Consider the following 21,820-nt stretch of genomic DNA (forward strand, 5'->3'; position numbering starts at 1 on the left):
ACAGTCTGGCCCCCAACAGTGTCTGAGGAACAGTGAACCGGCCCCCTGTTTAAAAAGTTTGAGGGCCCCTGCTCTAGCAAGTATGCTTAGGATTGCAGCCTTAGCTCTAATGTTAAAATATTTAACTGTCTGCTTCCGTAAATATGAAGTAGCACATCAGGGAAGTTCAGGGAAGTTTTTAATGGTTGATGTTGTATTGTGTTTTTAATATTTTGTTGGGAGCCGTCTGGAGTGGCTGGAACATCCCAGTCAGATGGGTGGCATGTTGTTGTTGTTGTTGTTGTTGTTGTTGTTGTTGTTGTTGTCGTCGTCGTCATCATCATCATCATATTGGAATGTGGTGGTTGTTTAATATTGTGAGTGATCTCAGGGGGCAGAGAAGTGATCTGCTAATATTACAAATAACCAAAGACAGAAATAATGACAGGAATATCGCTTTTTCTATTAAAAAAAATAATTAACAAGTTGGTTAGAAGAAAAGTCCAGCAGAAACATGCATTTCAGCAACATCTTTACATTTCTGTCACTGGTATATGGATAGCTTGCAGCTGAGCTCTCATATGTTTAGCATTGCTGCCTGCGTGCCTTTAAAACTTCAGCAGATAGACTGCTGAAACACAGAAACACATTCTGCCTGACCATTTTTTATTTTGTAGCTCAGAGATCTAGATTTTAACTCACCAATGCTGCAGAATTTGGTAGCTAAACAAGGTGGTGGGGGGGGGGGTTTGAGACGGGGGTGTCGCTCACCAATTCTTCTCCCAAGTGTGCTCTTGTTTACTTCACGTGTGGTCAAATGGCGCCTCCTACCTGCCTTTCAAAACAAAGTTTGAAATTATCCAGAATTTCTCCTGCAATCACTAAGAAAGATTCCTGACATCCAAGCTACCCTTACTACCGTTTATTTTTGCTTCATGAGTCCTCAGTTCCTTCCTTTCCCCTCCCCCTTAAGCAATATATTCATAGGTTGGACACAACATCTCCTAATACAAAAGAAAGGGGGGAAACCCAACCATTTTACAACACAAAATCAGAACACAAAGTGTCTGAAGCAGTCCTCTTAATTCACTCGCCAAAAGTTATTTCCTTCTTTTGTTGTATGAGATACCCATCTCTACCCATAGTCAGGATTTGATGCTCATCGCCTCCTACATTCTGAACAAAGGAGAGATGGACAGAGCTTCTCTCTGCAAGCAAACATGGTGGTGGATAATGTAGTTGCCTCCCTGCACCCCCATTGATGATATGGTTGGTGTTAGTCAGTAATGCCTGCACTATTTTGTGGTTCTGTTGTTTTTCACCTGCTCTTTTCAATGCAGTGGCCATTTTATATATATGGTTTTTTTATTAAAAAAAAAAAAAAACATTTAGGTACTGCTAACTTTAGGCGCTGTGGTCTAAACCACTGAGTCTAGGGCTTGCCGATCGGAAGGTCTGCAGTTTGAACGCCCGTTGTTCAGTCCCTGCTCCTGCCCACCTAGCAGTTCAAAAGCATGTCACATGCAAGTAGATAAATAGGTACCGCTCTGGCAGGAAGGTAAAAGGCATTTCCTTGTGCTGCTCTGGTTCGCCAGAAGCGGCTTAGTCATGCTGGCCACATGACCCGGAAAAACTGTCTGTGGACAAATGTCAATTCCCTTGGCCTATAGAGTGAGATGAGCGCGCAACCCCAGAGTCATCCGCGACTGGACCTAACGGTCAGGGGTACCTTTAGCTTTACCTTTAACTCATAAAAATTAGAGTGGTTCACAGCAATATGTGTGCACAATACAACATAAAGCACCATTTTTAAAAAGTAGAAAATAATAATTAAAATGACTCGCTAATCAAAGTTTTAAACATCTGCATAGGTACTGATTACCTCGAAAAGGTGCAGAACACTGTAAACAATTAAAAACATTGGCAGGATTTTAACAACACTTGTGATTTAACAAGAACTATGGTATAAATTGAATATTAAAGATAAATAGAGAACTTTATAGGATGCAGGTGGGAAAAGATTAATAATGGAACAAATGGAAGGGTGGAGGGAAGTCTAAAGATTCAGAAAATCCTATATTTTTATGATCATGTTTGATGTTTGAATGTAAATGTTAAATGTAAATACGAATAAAAGATTTTTACAAAAATAGAGAGAATATCTCAAAAAGGTACTCAAGAGCCACTTGAAAGTCAGAATTGAGGGTGCCTCCAAATCTCTGCCGGAAGAGTGTTCCACACTATGGAGCTGGTCACACTAAATGTCTGACTTCTAATTGAGGCCAGTTGGGACCCTGCAACATAGGGAACAACTGTAACACTATGCACATTCCCACAAGTTAGTTTGCATTATGCCACATTCCCATGGCAGCCATCCATGGCAGCCATTTTTTTATGGCATGCTCCCCTCATGGCAGCCATTTTGTGACTGGAACCCATGGCACTTCCTCAAAATTCCAAATGTGCCCACTGGTCCACAAAAGGCTGGCGACCCCTGACCTAGCCAATTAGAAGACCTCTAGCCATCTTGGATGAATTCTTAGCCAGAAACGAAAGTAAATTATTTTAGCCAGAAACAAAAGTAAGACTGTGGCTTCCGGGTATATCCAGGAAAGAAGGAAATCCATTACTTTTCCCAATTTAAGAGTACATTCTTATGCACTGTTAAGTACTGTTCAGATATGTGGAGCTATGGGTTTCAAATACATAAAGGGACCAATGCATGCAGTGCAGGATTTCACATCAAGCAGTAAGATGTGATGTGCACCCTCTGGACCTATAAGAACATATGGGACTATCCCTGCCCCCCCCTTGATGCTTGGTATGGGCAACAGCCATTTTCATTCCATGGGCACCTTTATAAAAACAGAAAGTGCATCTCATTTTCCTCCTGTATCTCATTTTTAGTGTTGTTTCTTTGGCTGCACCACAACCATGCTACTTATTACCCACCAAAATGCACACCCTGCCTGCAATTCCTAGTTAAAAAGGACCTTGGAACTTATCAACCTGTAACATGTGCCCATTTACCTAGGAGTAAGCACTACTGAACACAATGCGACTTACATCTAATAGGACAGATTTGTTGTTGTTTAGTCGTTTAGTCGTGTCCGACTCTTCGTGACCCCATGGACCAGAGCATGCCAGGCACTCCTGTCTTCCACTGCCTCCAGCAGTTTGGACAAACTCATGCTGGTAGCTTCGAGAACACTATCCAACCATCTTGTCCTCTGTCATTCCCTTCTCCTTGTGCCCTCCATCTTTCCCAACATCAGGGTCTTTTCCAGGGAGTCTTCTCTTCTCATGAGGTGGCCAAAGTATTGGAGCCTCAGCTTCACGATCTGTCTTTCCAGTGAGCACTCAGGGCTGATTTCTTTAAGAGTGGAGACGTTTGATCTTCTTGCAGTCCATGGGACTCTCAAGAGTCTCCTCCAGCACCATAATTCAAAAGCATCAATTCTTCGGTGATCAGCCTTCTTTATGGTCCAGCTCTCACTTCCATACATCACTACTGGGAAAACCATAGCTTTAACTATATGGACCTTTGTCGGCAAGGTGATGTCTCTGCTTTTTAAGATGCTATCTAGGTTTGTCATTGCTTTTCTTCCAAGAAGCATGTGCCTTTTAATTTTGTGACTGGTGTCACCATCTGCAGTGATCATGGAGCCCAAGAAAGTAAAACCTCTCACTGCCTCCATTTCTTCCCCTTCTATTTGCCAGGAGAGGACAGATTTAGGTTTGCTCTTTTAATTTGGAAGCTGGTTTAGGGGCCCTTTTTAGAACCCAAAGGGAAGGCATACATTCTCTCTCCTCTGTTTTCTGGTTTAATTTTTGAATCTTCTGATTTCTTTGTATCCATTGTCCCCTTAAAAAAACCAAAAAACCTCTTTACCTTAGGTATGGCTGTGTCTCTTTTAGCTATCCTACAGCATATGAGAAAGGTTGTTATTAACAATAATCACTTTGGTATTTTCTTTTTATATTGGAAACCGGATAAATAACTTAACCAGTGCTTTTATCTTTAAGGTGTTGAGGTAATATTTTATAGTCTGGCTGCCTGAAGCTTTATATCCCTTTTCTACACACACACACACACACACACACACACACTCTTTGGTCATGATGGAAGTGAAAGAGAACAGAATCGACGCCCATCTCTGTTTCGTTCTCAGCTGCACCAGCCACATGTTCCCTTTTACTCATTTCTGGTCCAGCTCTCATGTCACCTGTTGGAAGAAAACAATCAGGCTGCCTTTGTAATGACAGGTCACGTCTTTGAAGCCATTTGAATTGCAGCTTCTTACCTTAGGCCTGTGCCAGAAGCCCCCATTCAGACCAGTCGGCAGGCATCAGTAGCTGGCTTTCCTATACTCCAAAGCTTCAAATTAAATTGCTGTTGAGGCTCCGTGACATAAATTAAGAACAGAAAAACCAGTTTCATGCTCCCAGCTCTGAAGGAATCAGCAAACGGTTTCTGGTTTTTGGCAGCCTGCTGTTTGCAACTTAGGGGGAGGGGGAGAGGGAAGGGAGGGGGGAAGTGGTAGCAAAGCGAACCACACATCCACCTTGTGTTTTATAACCCCCGTACAGACTAAGACATCTTGTAGGCACATGCCTGAATATTATTATTGGTGGCTCAGCTCCCGCAACTATGGCACAGCCCTCTAGCGCCAGCTGCCCCAAGGGGCTGCTTGAAAAGTAGCAAGAGATGTCAGCTAATGGAATTTTGACTGCAGCTAATAATACCTGGATTTCGAGTTTGGCCGCAGACCTGCCAAGGTGCCAGTGAAGTCAGCTCTGGCAAACATGATGGCCCTGCAATTACCGTCTTTTTGAGGGGCTCGGAAAGCAGCGTGCATTTTCATCTCTGCTCCCGTGGCCTTATCTACAAAGCAGAACAGCTGTTGACTGGCGTGACAGAGTTTTGCAACGTGTCCATCTGCGGAGACAAAATTTTCTTGTCTTGTTCCAAGCAGGCACTGGGACGCATCCAGAGAACCTATAACTGACATGCCCCATTAGTCAAAGAATATCCCACTAAAATTAGCAACAGCTTTTCATCCCCCAAGGCCTTGTGGCTTGGTCCATATGTACAACACACACACACAATTCCCCCTCCCTCTCTCTCTTCTTGGCATCCAACCTCCTTTTTCCGGTACTTTGGTTCAGGCCATCATGAGCCCAGCAGCAGGTGGCTTTTGTTGCTCTACAGCTCATATCCTTGACAGTTACTGCATTTACACTAGATTCCTAGATTCAAACATTCACCAAAACACTGCCAGCATCGGCCAATAAACAGAGTAGCATTTAATAACAATCTGGCTTCTTGAAGGAACACTGTGTTGCTGAGTTTGAACTATATCAGCGGGACATATTAAAAAGCCAGCTACTAGGTTGTTTGCGTATCTTTCCTCCCTTCTGGTTTTGAACTTAATTAGAATTAGCTTATCGGGGTGCAACCTCTTCAGGAAGAGGCTGTCAAAAGTGAAGAGCATGCTGGGAGGAACAAACAAGCGTTACTGGAACAGCTGCTTACAAAAGCAGGCATTGCCCAGGAAACAAAGTCCAGCATTCCCACACTCCAGGGGCCAGAAAGAGAGGCAGGAGGTTTTCTATATGTGTATACCTTAAGCCCCATCCCTGACAATATATATTTCAAAGCAAGTTTCCTGTCTAGTTATGTAGAATGTGCAAATGCTAATAGAAACTTGCGGTGTAGAGAACTAAGGTGTAAAGCATTCAAAGCAAGAGTTCATTCCACCACTCTTTTAACCTTTCTGTTAAAATTGTAACACCTATTTCATGATTAAGGCCACAGTCCTGTAGACACTTATGTGAGTGTGAAACAACGTGCCTTACTTCTGAGAAGACCTGTCTACGGTTGCAGTGTAAGCGGGTTAGTTGTAAAAAGCACAAAGACACTTCAAGGAAGTCTGCGACTAAACAATGTGCTGAAGTGAGGCCCTCCATATTGCATGTTGTATTGAGTCCATTTCTTGAGGCAATGTCTCTCATGCATAGTTTAGAAGTGAAGAAATTGCTTGCGATGCCACGTTATCATCCACTTTTGTCTCGGGACACCATTATCTGTTGGACACACATGAAGTCTACCCAACATTTGAAGTTATTCAGCCATTCAAAAGGGAAAACGTCAACTGTTAATCACGGGCATTCCTCGTAGAAACCGTTGCCATATAAATTTGTTACAATCTTGGCTTTGGGAGACTATAATTTACTGTTGGGTGTCTGGCAAGAACAAAGTGCATGTTCATACACACAGTAGGGAGGACCAGTATGGGGGGGGGGGAAGGAAGACATGTGAAGAGCAGTCCCAGAATAAACACATTCCAGGTTTCAAGTCCGGCTCTGTCAGCTTGGCCATCCAATGTGGAGTACACAGAGACAGAGCACTCTCTGTCCACGCTACAGCTGTCTGGTGTCTGAAGTTAAGTCCCATGAATAACATACGCTCCCACGGTATTGGCTCAGGAAGAAATAAATGGATTTTTTCCCCACGCGCAGCCTTAGAAGATAGTCGCGAGGCATGATATACTCTGGTGACTCTGCAATGACCCTTTCTCCGGTCATCGTAAGCCATTTTATGACTTAGAATCACAGAATCACAAACATTGGAGAGAGGCTTATAACTTGATTGTTGTGGTCTTTGCATGGAGATTCCTCACGTTCTGTGGAAGGGAGAGTGCAGCATGAGTTGCGAGCTCAGAAGGCCCCTGATTTAAACCAAAAGTTGAGTGGCTCGAGAAAGAATATTCTGCCTTTCCCACAATACTAGAATTTGGTGTCACCCAGTGAAGTTGATTGGCAGTAGCTTCAGGACAGCAGAAAGGAAGTCCTTCAAGTAGAACACAATTAAATTATGATATTTTATTACCTCAGGAAGTGAAGATAGCCACTAGCATTGATGGTTTAATTTTGTTGTTGTTGCTGCTGCTGCTGATCTTCTTCATGAGAGATTAGGTCTATTAATGACAAAAAGAGAAAGCTCCCATGTTCAGAAAATGTATATCCACTCGGACCTTAAGGTTGTCTTCAGAAGTCCTTCTTTCAGTGCCCCTGACAAGCCAGTTGAGGAATCTCTCAAGAATAGCATTCTGATAATGGAATGCCCATACCAAAGAGGCTCTCCTGATATCTGTATTCCTCTTGGCATCAGCTGAAGACTTTATTCCTAGGTTGCTGGGGAATGCCCCCAAGTATCAAAATCTTCAATCAGTTAATCGTGCCTTCTCCATCTGTTGGAAATAAAAAAGTGGGCTAAATAGTTCTTTGGCCTTACTCCATAAGGCAGCCCTTATATTTTTAATATTGCTTCAACCACAGAGCTACTAGGTGCTTTGAGGGGACATACTTTCTCTCAGCCACTCTCCGGAATATGTAAAATTAGAGATATTATTCTAAACTCACTGTTCTTACTCTACCATTCCCAGAAGCAAGGATCCATTTCAGGGCATCAGAATGATCGGAGTTAACATTTGGCCGAACAGACATTTAGGAAAATACACACCTCTGAGCAATCTCAGAGAAGAAATGGCCTCGATGTCGTATTACTGTCCAAGTTAGACTGAAAAGCAGAACCATTTAGTTTGCAGTATGAGAAGGAATAACTGCATTAACTGCAACTGAATGTGTCCAGCATTTCAGTCTGAGACAGTCTCCATTACTGACAGGCCTCACCTGGCACATTCCCCCCCCCCCTTCACTCTCAAGTGATTAGGTACTTAGTTCAGCCACCTCATCCAAATTAATCTCATTCAGTCTGATATCTCATTGGTATTTGACTCCATTTTCAGCTCTAAAATAATCCAGGACATTTTTGTTTTGTTTTTGCTGGACACGAACCATTTTCTCACTTGATTCATTATCGTCCTGCCGCTCTAATTAATGTTCCTCTCAGAGATATGAAGTTGTCCTTCTGAGGAATTTCTCTCAGTTTCTGAATTATCTTTATTACCTCACATTGGTGGGTGGGTGTCTTTCCCTTTCCCCGCCACCATTACAGCTCCCTGGAGAATCAGGGCAGTTACAAACATTTATAGCCTCTTCTTCTCAGAATCGAAAGAATTTGATTTAAGTAGACTTTGAATCAGAGACTCTCTGCGATCGCACTTCTTATAAACATAGTCCATACTGCAATATTTCAGTCACGGGATTACTCATGCTCAGACATTTCAGTCTTCATCCAGAAACTCCCAGACAGCTCCCACTAGTTCATGTTCCAAGCCAATGCTTTGAGTGTAAGTGTTGGCATTTAAAAACAAGACACATGATTTTAAGGAAGCACAAAGGCTGCACACACTATTAGTTTGTTAGCATAACTTGCTTGCCACGTCCCATTACATGTCAGATGTAATGCCTTTCAGATTTACAGCAATAAGTAACCAATTGCTACTTGTTCAGCACCGTTAATTGACAACTTTGATGATGGTGATGATAACAATTAATAATAATAATAATAATAATAATAATAATAATTTTTTATTTATATCCCACCCTCCCCAGCCAAAGCCAGGCTCAGAGTGGCTAACAACAGTAAAAATATCACAGTTTACATAAAATCACAGTCAATTAATTCTAAAATCAATTCAGAATCAAATTAATGGCAACCACTGGGCTAGAGTTCTATGAGGATTACAGAAAGAGAGAGGGGGTCAGACTGTGCCTTGGCGAAAGGCCTGGTGGAACAGCTCTGTCTTGCAGGCCCTGCAGAAAGATGTCAAGTCCCACAGGGCCCTAGTCTCTTGTGACAGAGCGTTCCACCAGATCGGGGCCACGGCCAAAAAAGCCCTGGCTCTGGTTGAGGCCAGCCTAACCACCCTGTGGCCCGGGATCTCCAAGATGTTTTTAATTGAAGACCATAAGGGTCTCCATGGGACATACGAGGATAGGCGGTCCCGTATGTATGAGGGACCTAGGGTTGCCAGACCTCCAGGACTAACCTGGAGTTTCTAGGACCCTCGTACCTATGGGACCACCTCTCCCGGTATGCCCCACGGAGGACCTTAAAGCAACACCCTAGAGGTCCCAGGCCCTAAGGTAGTTAGATTAGCCTCAACCAGAGCCAGGGCCTTTTCAACAGTGGCCTGGTGGAATGCTCTGTCTCATGAGACCAGGGCCTTGCAGGATCAGATTTCTTTCCGCAGGTCCTGTAAGACAGAATTGTTCTGCCTGGCCTTTGGCTTGGAGTCAATTTGATTCCCCCCCCCTTTCTTTTTTCCTTTCTCCTCCTGTGAAGAGGCTGCATCTTAATGTTTTAATGTTGTATTTTAATCTTGTTTTTAAGTCGTACTTTAATCAACTTGTTTTTATTATTGATTGTTTGCCACCCTGAGCCCGGTCTTGGCTGGGGAGGGCAGGGTATAAATAAAAATTATTGTTATTATTATTATTATTATTATTATTATTATTATTATGTTTGCCTGGCCCCCTCCAGGTAGCAGGGAGAGGGCTCGCGAGGTGGGCAAAAGTTAAAATGATTAAGAAGACTATGTAGGCAGCTTGCAAGCTTCAGTCTGGCAGAAAGTGGCTGCAAATTACTGTATAGTTTATTGACATGGAGTGCCCTAATCTGCTCCCACTTCCTCTCTTCCAGTTAACCTCCATTTCCAGGACTCAGTGGTGGGAGGGAGCTCAGAAGACTCACCAAGGTCTTCCATATCACCAGGGCATGACATCACCCCAACTTCTCAGATTTGGACCCTTAAATCTAAGGGTCTGGGATGTTTCTGGCTTGGCAACCCTACTTTGATAAGGTCTACCTGCAGAACTCTTCTGATGTTATCACTTTTGAAAGTCTAGTGGGTGTTGTAATGTTACAACTTCAATTTGTAGAAAGCAACTACACGCAGAGTCAATGCATGGGGTCCTTAGCACGGAAACCACCCTGAGTGAGTTTATCCCTGCAGTGTTTGCATGATACACTTACCTTGTCTAAGGGCACCCTAAAATTAGTAGGAAGCCAGTGTTTCCCAGGGCAGGGTAGCTTGCGATCTTTCCACATGAGGATGCTTTTCCCTTTGCCAAAGATGGTCAAAGTAGAGATGCTTCAAGAATGTGATGCTTTCTGAATTTATGCAATCAGAAGCTGTTTGGCTAATATGCAGGTGTGAATTTGCCATCCATCTGATTCTGCACTTCTCCAAATGTTGCAACACCGTTGTCAGCAGTTTAAACATACAGTGGAAGCTCGGTTTTCGAACTTAATTCATTCTGGAAGACCGATTGGCTTCCAAAAAGTTCAAAAACTGCAGGTCAATGGGCTGACTGCAAAGTCAATGGGGGGGATGAAAAATGCACCTCGGAAGTCATTCAGCTTCCAAAAATCATTCAAAAACAGAAGAATTCACTTCCAGGTTGTCAGCATTTGGGTTCCAAATTGTTCGGCTTCCAAAGCGTTCAACAACCGAGATTCCACTGTATCAAAATGCACATCTGAATGCTATTTGAGAGAAAGCACATATAAAATATCCATTAAAGTCCACATTTACATATGTAACTTGTGGGGATTTTGAAAATTGCAGATTCATGCAGAAACAGATTTAAATGGAGTTTTGGGTACAAAACATGCAATTGTCGCATGGACCAATGATAGATTTGTTCATCTGGATGTAAAAGTCACCATGCGGGGAGCTGTTTCTTCTACTTTTGACTCATATCTCACAAGAAAGTGAATAAGGAGGTTACACCTTAAGGAAGGAGTATTCCAAATGTCAAGGAATCACTTCCATGGCAGCTTGAAGTATGCTCTGAAATGCAACAAATAGGATAGATTTCGATCTATTGCAACCCACCTGCACCACCAAGCCAAACGTAACAATCAGAGGCAAGAATTATATCAGCCCATCAGGAGTGAGTGCTTGACAGTGCGCTCTCACAAACATTTTGCAGCCCCAGGCGGGTATCAAAAATAGAGGATGGTATCCAACATTTTTTCTCTGTTAACGGAAGAAGCCTCCAAGAATGAGTCCCTCCATAAGCTCAACTCTCCTTTCGTGAATGGAAGCTCCCTTGCGGAGCAAAAATGCGGGATACCACCCAGAGTTTTTATCAAGCCCTCCATCTATGGCTGATGAGTTGTGATAGGTTTGAGGAATTACAAGTCCTTCAGACTGTGTTTTGGGCATACAGAGGCCTACTGCCCACTGAAGCATTTGCAGGGGAGTACAATTTGCCGACGTTTATAAAATAAAATAATGGCTTTCATGGATAAGGAAAGACATTTGCTCAGAATGGGGGGGGGGGGGCGGTCAGAAAGTTTGTTAAAATGAAACCTTTGAATGGAATTCCTGAATAGCAATAGACAGCACTGACCTCTCCAGATTTCTTTCTGTGGGGTCTTCCCTGGCATATTTGTATCTTCCCAAGGGAGTCTCCCTTGAAAGCATTGCCCAGAAAGTATTTGGCTTTGAAATTTCCTTTTGATCTCTTGCAGATTACTTTTCTTATGCATTCAGCCAAAGGTAAAAACCAACGCAAGTCCCTTATGATGGATATATGCAAAGAATGTGGACGGCCGAGAAAGCAATGCTAATTACGGGTGCATACTGACAGGATGGAGAGGGCTGGCTGCCACCCAACCCTCCCCAAAATGAAAGCTGGTTGAAAACCCGAGTCTTATTTTGCATGGGCTACCTATGTGCTTTCAGCCTTTTTTTCCAGAAAACGCAGCACCATATTCTCACCTCGGACTCAGCACCAGCACTGCGCAGTACTGGAATGCCAAGCAGAAATGTGATAACAGACAGGTGTCCTCTGTTGGATACTGGGAACGTTGCAAGTAGGAAATCTGGATGCTGTGATTTATGTGAGAAGCTTGGATTCTGGGATTTCAAAGTGTTCTCTGTACTGCGAAGCTAAATAGCTTGATATAATGCCAGTTTCTGGAAAACACGGCTGGGCAGAGGAAGTGCTGTTGTGCTCACATCATATTTGTGGGTTTCCCACAGACATCTGGTTGGCCACTGTGAAAGCAGGATGCTGGCCTAGGTGGGCCATTGGCCTGATACAGCAGGCTCATAGCTCTCAACGTTTCCCTTTTTTTAAGGGAAATCCCTTATTCCGAATAGGATTCCTCACAAGAAAAGGGGAAAGTTGACAGCTATGAGCAGGCTCTTCTTATTTTCTTATAATATTACACGCATAGTATAACTTAAGATTTTATTTGGGGGGAGGCATTAAAGTCTGTCCAGCAGAATTTTCTGTTTTGCCGTTTCATTTTGCAATTTTCTATTTAAATGTTGCGCTAAGCTAAACCATCAGAGGGTCAGAACTAGGCTTGCCAATTCCTGACATATCCTGTTTCTCGGGTGTAAAAATGGCGCCATGAGGGAATTTTGCCAAAGCAGGAAAATGTCAGGGGAAACCCGGATATGTGGCAATGCGATAGAAAAAGCAGTGGAAACAGCTCCAAAAGCTCAACAATTTGGGTTTGTTACCAAAAAAAAGCTCAGCAATTTTGGTGGGCTTCTAAATAAGCTCAACAATTTTGCGGCTGTCAGGAACTTTTCTTTTTGAAATATGGCTAGTTGCCATATTCCAAAAACTAAAATTTTAACACCATCTCCTCATATAAAATATCAAAAGTATAATAGAAAATATAATACCATCACCACTATGTTTTATTGATGTTTTTATGGATACTTTTGTTGCTGTTATTCTTACGTGTTGTGTCCCCCCCTACTATATCTATATTTATTTTTTTATTTTTTATTTGAATCACTTTATTTCATTATAATTGAAACCTTTTCAACAAAATATTAATACCAAAGAAGTTACCATGTAAAACAGTTTGTTAGAAAATCCAAAGATCAAAGGCCAGAATATTAAAAATTAAAATTGAAAAAGTGTGAATTATAAATTTGTAAATAAATAGAAACAGTACAAAGATCACAACAGCCGAAGATCCCAGGTACAGTGGCTGGTTATATCTGTTTGTGTATGATACAGATATAGATGATACGAATATGTACCTTCCTTCCAAGGTGTTCTGTGTCATATGATATGAAATGGATGTGGGTCCTGAAATTGCTTTTTCTGGTAGGACCCAGAGTTTGGCGGTAACATGCACAATTCATGTGCAGAAGAGCCCAAGTTCCCTGATAGTTTTCAGATTCAGTGACACTGTCTGGCAGAAGGAAATAGAGCACTGACTTTCTAGTTGTGACATAGAGAAGACTTTACTATATCATCTATCTATCTATCTATCCATCCATCTATCTGTCTGTCCATCTATCTATCCATCCATCCATCCATCCAAATAGGTTGTTCCCAACATTCTCTTTGTTGGCCCGTTTCCTAACACTTTGTCCCAATGTTGCAATATTCCACGAAAGCTCTCCCCATTCTCTGCCATCACTCCTGTACTAATTCCTCTATTGGCTAAATGGCACTGCTGGAAAGTTCCTGGAAAGTCTATCCAAGTCAAAGCAGTTTGGGGATGGGAAACCTGTGACCCTCCAGCTATTGTTGCATACCAACTCCCATCAGCCCCAGCTAGAATGGCCCCTGACATCCAGCAACTTTTGGAGGACACCAGGTGCCCCATTCCTGGAGAAGAGAATACAGTGGTACCTCGGGTTAAGTACTTAATTCGTTCTGGAGGTCCATTCTTAACCTGAAACTGTTCTTAACCTGAAGCACCACTTTAGCTAATGGGGCCTCCCGCTGCCGCCGCACGATTTCTGTTCTCATCCTGAAGCAAAGTTCTTAACCTGAAGCATTATTTCTGGGTTAGCGGAGTCTGTAACCTGAAGCGTCTGTAATCTGAAGCGTATGTAACCTGAGGTACCACTGTACTAGAACAAAGACTGAGCTCACTATAAGGCAATTTAATATATACCTTTGCGGGCTACACCCTTTACTGTATATCTCCATGCTTTGCACTGTGATGCAGCTTCTTGGCTTCTTTCCCTGTCCAACTTCATGGAATGTGCACAACTATCCTTGAATCAATGTTCCCATAGCATCGTGCAAGGCAGCTGTGTTTGTTGATACAAAAAAAGAAAAAGAAAAAAAGATGAAGCGTTGCTACCAGTCATGTCTCTTCTACAACCTAAACACTTGAGCTTGGCAGGTCATAAAAATATGGAAACCAACACTCAATATTCCCCCCTCGCACTTGATTTGCTGCTCAGGGACAGGCCTTTCGAATCCAGCACAAACTTACAGATTGTGGCAAGTTATCAAAAAACCAGAATGAAATCTCATCTACGTGGTGTAATAAGAGAGGGCTATTTGTCAAGGACATGTACCGAAAAACTAGAGTCCCACTGTGGGAACAGGAGTCCTTGGCCTAACTAAAAATGCAATAAAATTAAAATCAGGCTCTGAAAAATATTTTTAAAAACTTTAATCAAGCTTCTCAATTTGAAAACAGCAATATTAACCTAACCATTAACGCTGAAGAGAAAACTGTTCGCTCAAGAACAAGGATCTGCAAAGGCTGTAGAAATAAAATTCAAAGCTATGTGTTGTTCCAGTAGGCTTTGTTAAGCATGTCAGTGAAATTTTCAGGTCACAGCAAGGTTTGTGTTTCTCCTCTCACTGATTTCAGACTGACTTTGCTCTTGTGAGATGAGGAACCTTTGCTTTAAAAAGCATTGTGAGAAATTAAGTATATGCAGGCCACACAACAGTCAGGGAACACCCACCATAATTTAAGTTCTTCCTTCAGACAGGCTGTTCAGTAGAAATTGGTTCAGGGTTGGGTTGGGTTGAAGGGGAGTTGATGACCAATGACCCTCTTACCTCTGTTGTTGTCATTTTAGATATAATGCACATATGCTGTCAAGGGCACTCCACAGCCAAAGGAATGCACACAGCAGATGGTTAACTCTTCATTGTCAAAGCTAACACTTACTGTCTTTTCTACAGCTCCCAAGGCACACCAGTCTAAATTCTAGGCAGCTATTTCCAGGTCTGTGCTCTATGGAGCAGTTGCAGCAACAGAGGGCTATTCTCCCTCCACAAGTTTATATACGTTCTCCTAATGGGCTGCATGCATGCAACCAAAAACTACACCTGCATGGAAGTTTTATCTGCTCATCCCATTTCTTGTATAATTTTTATTAAGTTTTTCTATTTTACATTTTAGAATATTCACTTAAACAGCCTTAAAATATCAACGACTTCTCTTCTTCTCTTTCCATGGTTCAGTTTGCATGCCATAGATCCCTGCATATGTTACATAAACTAAACCATTCAGTATTCCATTTTTACATCCATTCCACGATTGAATTTATCTTAAAGCTGCCAATGTTTTCAAATGTACACAATTTTCATCCATATATTCAGTAAACATTTTTCAAACTTCTTTAAATGTACACTCTTCTTGTTCTCTTATTCTATAAGTTAAGTCTGCAAGCTGTGCATATTCCATTAGTTTAAATTGCCATTCTTCTTTAGTTGGGACCTCGCTTGTTTTCTATTTTGGGGCTAACAAAACACGGGCCACAGTAATGGCATACATAAATAGCCTTTTTTGACACCTGGGAATTTCCATCTGAATTATCCCCAACAGAAAGGAAAAGTACAGTGGTACCTCGGGTTAAGTACTTAATTTGTTCCGGAGGTCCGTTCTTAACCTGAAATTGTTCTTAACCTGAAGCACCACTTTAGCTAATGGTGCACAATTTCTGTTCTCATCCTGAAGCAAAGTTCTTAACCTGAAGCACTATTTCTGGGTTAGCAGAGTCTGTAACATGAAGCGTATGTAACCTGAGGTACCACTGTACTTTTAAACATTTTTTACAATTCATTATAAATTATTTCCCAATCCTCTTTTACCCTTTTACAAGTCCACCACATGTGATAGTACGTACCCTTAGCCTCTTTGTATCTCCAGCACTTAGCTGATTCAGTCTTACAAATTTTTGCAAATCTACTCAGAGCTACTCATTCCATTTCAATCCCCTCCTGGTCCTGGGAGACAGTGGTGCAGAAGAGGGTGAGGAAGCACCTGGCCCTTCACTTGCCTGGCCTACTTCTTCCTCTCCTTCCAATCCGTTCTGTGCTCCCCCCCCCCCAGCTCTGTTCTCCTGCTTCTGATTCTTGCCTCCTGGCTGGTACTGTTGTTGTTGTTGTTTAGTCATTTAGTCATGTCCGATTCTTTGTGACCCCCTGGACCAGAGCACTCCAGGCACTCCTGTCTTCCACTGCCTCCCGCAGTTTGGTCAAACTCATGTTTGTAGCTTCGAGAACACTGTCCAACCGCTTCATCCTCTGTCGTCCCCTTCTCCTTGTGCCCTCCATCTTTCCCAACAACAGGGTCTTTTCCAGGGAGTCTTCTCTTCTCATGAGGTGGCCAAAGTATTGGAGCCTCAGCTTCAGGATCTGTCCTTCCAGTGAGCACTCAGGGCTGGTTTCCTTCAGAATGGATCGGTTTGTTCTTCTTGCAGTCCACGGGACTCTCAAGAGTCTCCTCCAGTACCATAATTCAAAAGCATCAATTCTTCGGCGATCAGCCTTCTTTATGGTCCAGCTCTCACTTCCATACATCACTACTGGGGAAACCATAGCTTTAACTATACGGACCTTTGTTGACAAGCTGATGCCTCTGCTTTTTGAGATGTTGTCTAGGTTTGTCATTGACTGGCTGGTACAGCTCCCCACAAATCACTGGCTCCCTCTCCCGAGTCAGACTCTAGCTCCGCTTCCCTGATACATACTTTTCAGTGTCCTGCCAGGCCCTGACTTGTACATTACATATTGTTATGAGTTTGTTGGTGCCAGACCCCTCTAACTAATCCCTGGGTCCAGCAAGTGTTAAAATCTAACCAAGCGAAGCTAGCTTCCCTGAGTACCGCTGGCATGCAGACACATACAAGCTACAGTGACAGCAGCTGCAGCCTCTTCTGAGCATTAATCACCAATATGTTTTATTGGTTTAATTTTATTAAAAAAATAGTTTGGCTACTTCATTGTTTGCTCTGTCCTGGAGTCCCAAGGCAAAAGCAAGAACGGCCCATTCTCTTCAATATTGAACATTACATGATTTATATATGTAGAACTTTCTTAGATATAAGTAATTCATTGCAATCGTTCATTGTTTCATATAAAAAAACCAGTCTCCCTCTTTGTTAAAGTTGTAATAAATTAATACTTTATACTGTTCATTTTAATTCTGCTATTTCCGTTTTGTTTTAATTCCATTAATTCCAGCCATGTGGCTCTCAAGACAACTTAAAATAAAACATTAAAAACGGCAATAAAATAAGAGCAAAGTTGAACGAAGCCACAAGGAAACATCCGAGCTATTAATAACAAAATCACAATCCAAAAAACTTAAATGGAAGATGATCAGCAACACAACAGCACATCATTTTCAAGTCTGCTCATCAGCTCTAAAGGCCTAATTCACTAGCAGAGGGTCTACTCAGGAGAAGGGAAAAGCCACAGAAGGATTGGGGAAGGAGGCATGGAGAAGGTCCCAGGTAGGGCTGGGAGAGACTCCTGTCTCAAACCCTGGAGATTTACTGCCAACCAGTGTGGACAGTACTGTGCTAGATGGACCATTGGCGTTCCTATTACTTGGTGTGCAGGTAAGGTAAAAGGTAAAGGACCTCTGGATGGTTAAGACCAGTCAAAGGTGACTATGGGGTTGCAGCGCTCATCTTGCTTTCAGGCCAAGAGAGTTGGGGTTTGTCCACAGACAGCTTTCCGGGTCATGTGGCCAGCATGACTAAACTTCTGGTGCAACAGGACACTGTGATAGAAACCAGAGCGCACGGAAACGCCGTCTACCTTCCCGCTGCAGTGGTACCTATTCATCTACTTGCACTGGTGAGCTTTCGAACTGCTAGGTTGGCAAGAGCTAAGACAGAGCAATGGGAGATCACCCTGTTGTGGGGATTCGAACCGCCGTCCTTCTGATCGGCAAGCCCAAGAAGCTCAGTAGTTTAGACCACAGCGCCAGGCAGGTGACCATGTAGAGGGAGTCGCAGTTCCGGTGAGTCAAAGGTTCCCCACACCTGACTTTCTTTTCCCTTTTTTGTTTTCTCATTTCTTTTGAGAGCTCACAAAAAGACAGACATTCTTGAAAGAATGAAACAGCCGTGCAGGTATAGATCAACTTAGTGCTATCGTTATGTTTTTTAATGAAATGCAGTTGTTTTGACACATGCAGCAACTATTTGGACGGTTGCCTCCTATCATCACATATCTCAACTTGGACACCATGCTAATTCCCGTAAGTAGCAGTTTAGTGGCACATTTCTTCATTTATTTTTTAAATTGTTGTTAAAATGCTTTTCCGCCAACATATTTAAAATAATAAATAATAAAAAATATTGGAGTAATGCTGCAACAAAAAAGGAAGAAAGGAAAAGGCATTTGAGTGCATATTGAAACACTGATTTTTTTTTAAAAAAAAAAATGTTGCTAAAATTGTATGATTAGGTGCACTGTTCCTCTGCACTCACACAGAAGTGTTGTGTTCATTAATGCAAATAGGACACAGAAAGATGTGCACGCACAAAATCTACCAAAGTGTGGGGAATCCGTTGTAATTCTGCATGTAGCTTGCAGCCTAAGAATAATAACCATGAAAAGCACACAGTCTGGAAGCACTCATAATCTGGTCCGAGCCCATTAGCGTGTTTCTATTTTGAACCATCATATTGAATTGTGCTTAGAAACAGTTTGGGAACAAGTGGGAACCATAGGTGTTACGTGCTCCCGAGAGCTTGGCATCAGAAGCTGCTGCAGTTTGAATCAATCAGCATTTGACTCAACTGGACGGTCTTCAAAAGCAACCCAAAGAGGAGCAGTAATTTATCATAGAGAGCTATCTAATGCATGCATCCCAGACTGGGAAGAGGGAGGCACAATCCCCTAGGAGTGTGAAAACCAACCAACATTAAAAAACAACAACACAGTACTCACATCCTTTTGCGCCCCCTTAAATTCTAGGAGAAACACTGGACTGGCTCCATTCTCCCTAGAGGGCAAAGAAGCTCAAAGCCCACCCATGGCTGCAAAGCCTTCAAGTGTCCCTATTTTCTAGGGACAGTCCTGGATTTACAGAGGCCGTCCTGGTTTCTGATTTGATCCTGCTTTCCCTTATGACATCCCTATTTGCATCAGAGAAATGTTGGAGATATGGAGTTATGTGACCCCCGCCCCCAAGCCAAGGAGATAAGTAACTATACAATGTTTAGAAGACATATGAAGGCAGCCCTGTGTAGGGAAGTTCTTTAATGTTTTGTTCTGTTTTTATATATGTTGTAAGCTGCCCAGAACGGCTGAGGCAACCCAGTCAGATGGACAGAGTATAAATAATAGCATTATTATTATTATTATTATGGAATAGGACATCCCTATTTTCATCAGACAAATGTTGGAGGGTATGAATACCTGACCTCAGACTGACACAGAGCAGTTGTGTTCTGAACGTCAATTTCCAAACAGTTTTCAAAGGCAGATTCACTTACAATGCATTGCTAGTATAGTGGTACCTTGGGTTAAGAACTTAATTCGTTCTGGAGGTCCGTTCTTAACCAGAAACTGTTCTTAATCTGAGGCACCACTTTAGCTAATGGGGCTTTCCGCTGCCGCTGCGCCACTGGAGCACGATTTCTGTTCTCATCCTGAAGCAAAGTTCTTAACCTGAGGTACTATTTCTGGGTTAGCGGAGTCTGTAACCTGAGCGTCTGTAACCTGAAGTGTCGGTAACCCAAGGTACCACTGTAGTCTAATCTGGAGATTCCCTGGATATGGATAGCAGTGGCCAGTCTATCTTGGTTCAGTAGGGATCACAACTGGAGAGGCTATCTGAGGTGCAGGGGAGAACTGGATTTAGGAACAAACCTCAAACAACAAACTTATCTGAATGCAATCCCATTCAGAACAGGCTGAATCCCAGTTCTCTGCATAAACTATGTTTTTTTTAGAATTCTCCAGAATAAAATTTAATGGAGCCAACATTTGATCAAGACATCCAGGTTCTAACTACAGAGAATTTAATTGTCATGCAAGTTCCCGTGTGCCTCTTATCATCTGGTGCATCTTGACCCCAAAAGTACATTGATTAAAAAAACCTATCGCAACCCAAAGTCACTCTGAAAAAGATACAAATTTCTCTCTGCAAATAATTGAATTATCTCCCCCATGAGTGTCATGTTCTGCATAATATGACACATCAATCTGGAATTATTATTTCCTTTAATAATTCCCTCTCTTAGTGTTTCATTGATCTCTTTCTTGTGCCTGCATCACTCTCAAACATCTGTGTTTTCCTTCAACTCGCCATCAAGTCTTGTTTGAAAAGTCTGTAAATTTTGTGCTTCTCCAAAATATATAGATAATTGATTCCAGGAGTAAGAGCCCACAACAAATCATAGTGCTGTAGTTTCACTTGATTTAATGATGTACAGTGCTTTCTTAGGCAGAGATCAAAGACTATTGTATTATTAACATTTATATGCCAGATTCGACGGGGGGAGGGATAGGTTGATTTGTACAGGGAGGGGATGTTTCTTTGGGAATGTAAAATAAAAAAGGGATGAAAATGAAAATCTTCAGGTGTATAAATATATACTGAAATGCTTCCTGATCAGTGAGCTCACTCAGTGATATATTATTCAGAAACTTCCCCCATTCAAAACAGAAAAGGGAAAAAATATATATTTGAGAGATATGGGGTTGCAACGGAATGCTTCTTCATCTGATGATGATTCTGCCCATCTGACTGGGTTGCCACTCTGGGCAGCTCCCAACAAATTAAAAAAAACCATGGTAAACCATCGAACATTAAAAACTTCCCTATACAGGGCTGCCTTCAGATGTCTTCAAAAAGTCAGGTAGTTGTTTATTTCCTTGACATCCGATAGGAGGGCGTTCCACAGGGCGGGTGCCACTACCGAGAAGGCCCTCTGCCTGGTTCCCTGTAACCTCACTTCTCACAGTGAGGGAACCGCCAGAAGGCCCTCGGAGCTGGACCTCAATGTCCCAGCTGAATGATGGAGGTAGAGACGCTCCTTCAGGTACACAGGGCCAAAGCTGTTTTGGTAGTCTAAGCCAGGCTGTAAAAACTAGCTGACTGATTCCTTTGCAAAAATAGTGAAGGCTAGAGCATTCACCCTTGAAAAGTGGCAGAATAATTACAATGGGACTGGAACCGCAATTGTAATCACATTAAAAACCTTTGCATGTCTAGAAGGTTCTGTTGACTTTAATGGGGCTTACTCTCAGGTAAGCAGGTATTGGACTGGAGCCCAACACGCAAGTAAGGGGGCTTCCAGGCTGCTACTGGTGGAATTCAGGGATATACAATGGTACCTCAGTCTAAGAACAGCCCTGTTAACAAACGATTCAGGCAACGTACTCTGCAAAACCAGAAGTAGGTGTTCCGGCTAGTGAACTTTGTCCCGGAAGATGAACGGAAGCTGAATGGTGGAAGGGCACCAGCGGCGGGAAGCCTCATTAGGGAAAGCGCACCTCGGTTTAAGAACCCTTTCCATGTAAGAATGGACTGTACCAGCAACGCACTACCAGCAATGGTTGATTTGATGTTCTTGTGCATCATCATCTAATCACACCACAAACTTTGTGCAAACATATCAGATGGGTACTCAATGAGCCGGTCATCTGGAAGAGATCTTGGATAGCTGCCTGATTTAATCCATGCAAATTTCAGACCTAGCTCTAAAAAAGTCAAGTCATCATCTGAGAACATTAATTCCCCCCAGCATTTGTGTTTGTTGATTTAATTAACTTAAATTATTTACAACTCACTCTCCTTTGTTCGCACAATTCCAGAGTGTGCATCAGCAATAAAATATAATAACATTATGCTTTCCCGACTGGAATAACCGATGTAAGTAACATC

This window comes from Podarcis cretensis, assembly GCF_951804945.1.
Source record: "Podarcis cretensis genome assembly, chromosome: 3".
Classification (NCBI taxonomy): Eukaryota; Metazoa; Chordata; class Lepidosauria; order Squamata; family Lacertidae; genus Podarcis; species Podarcis cretensis.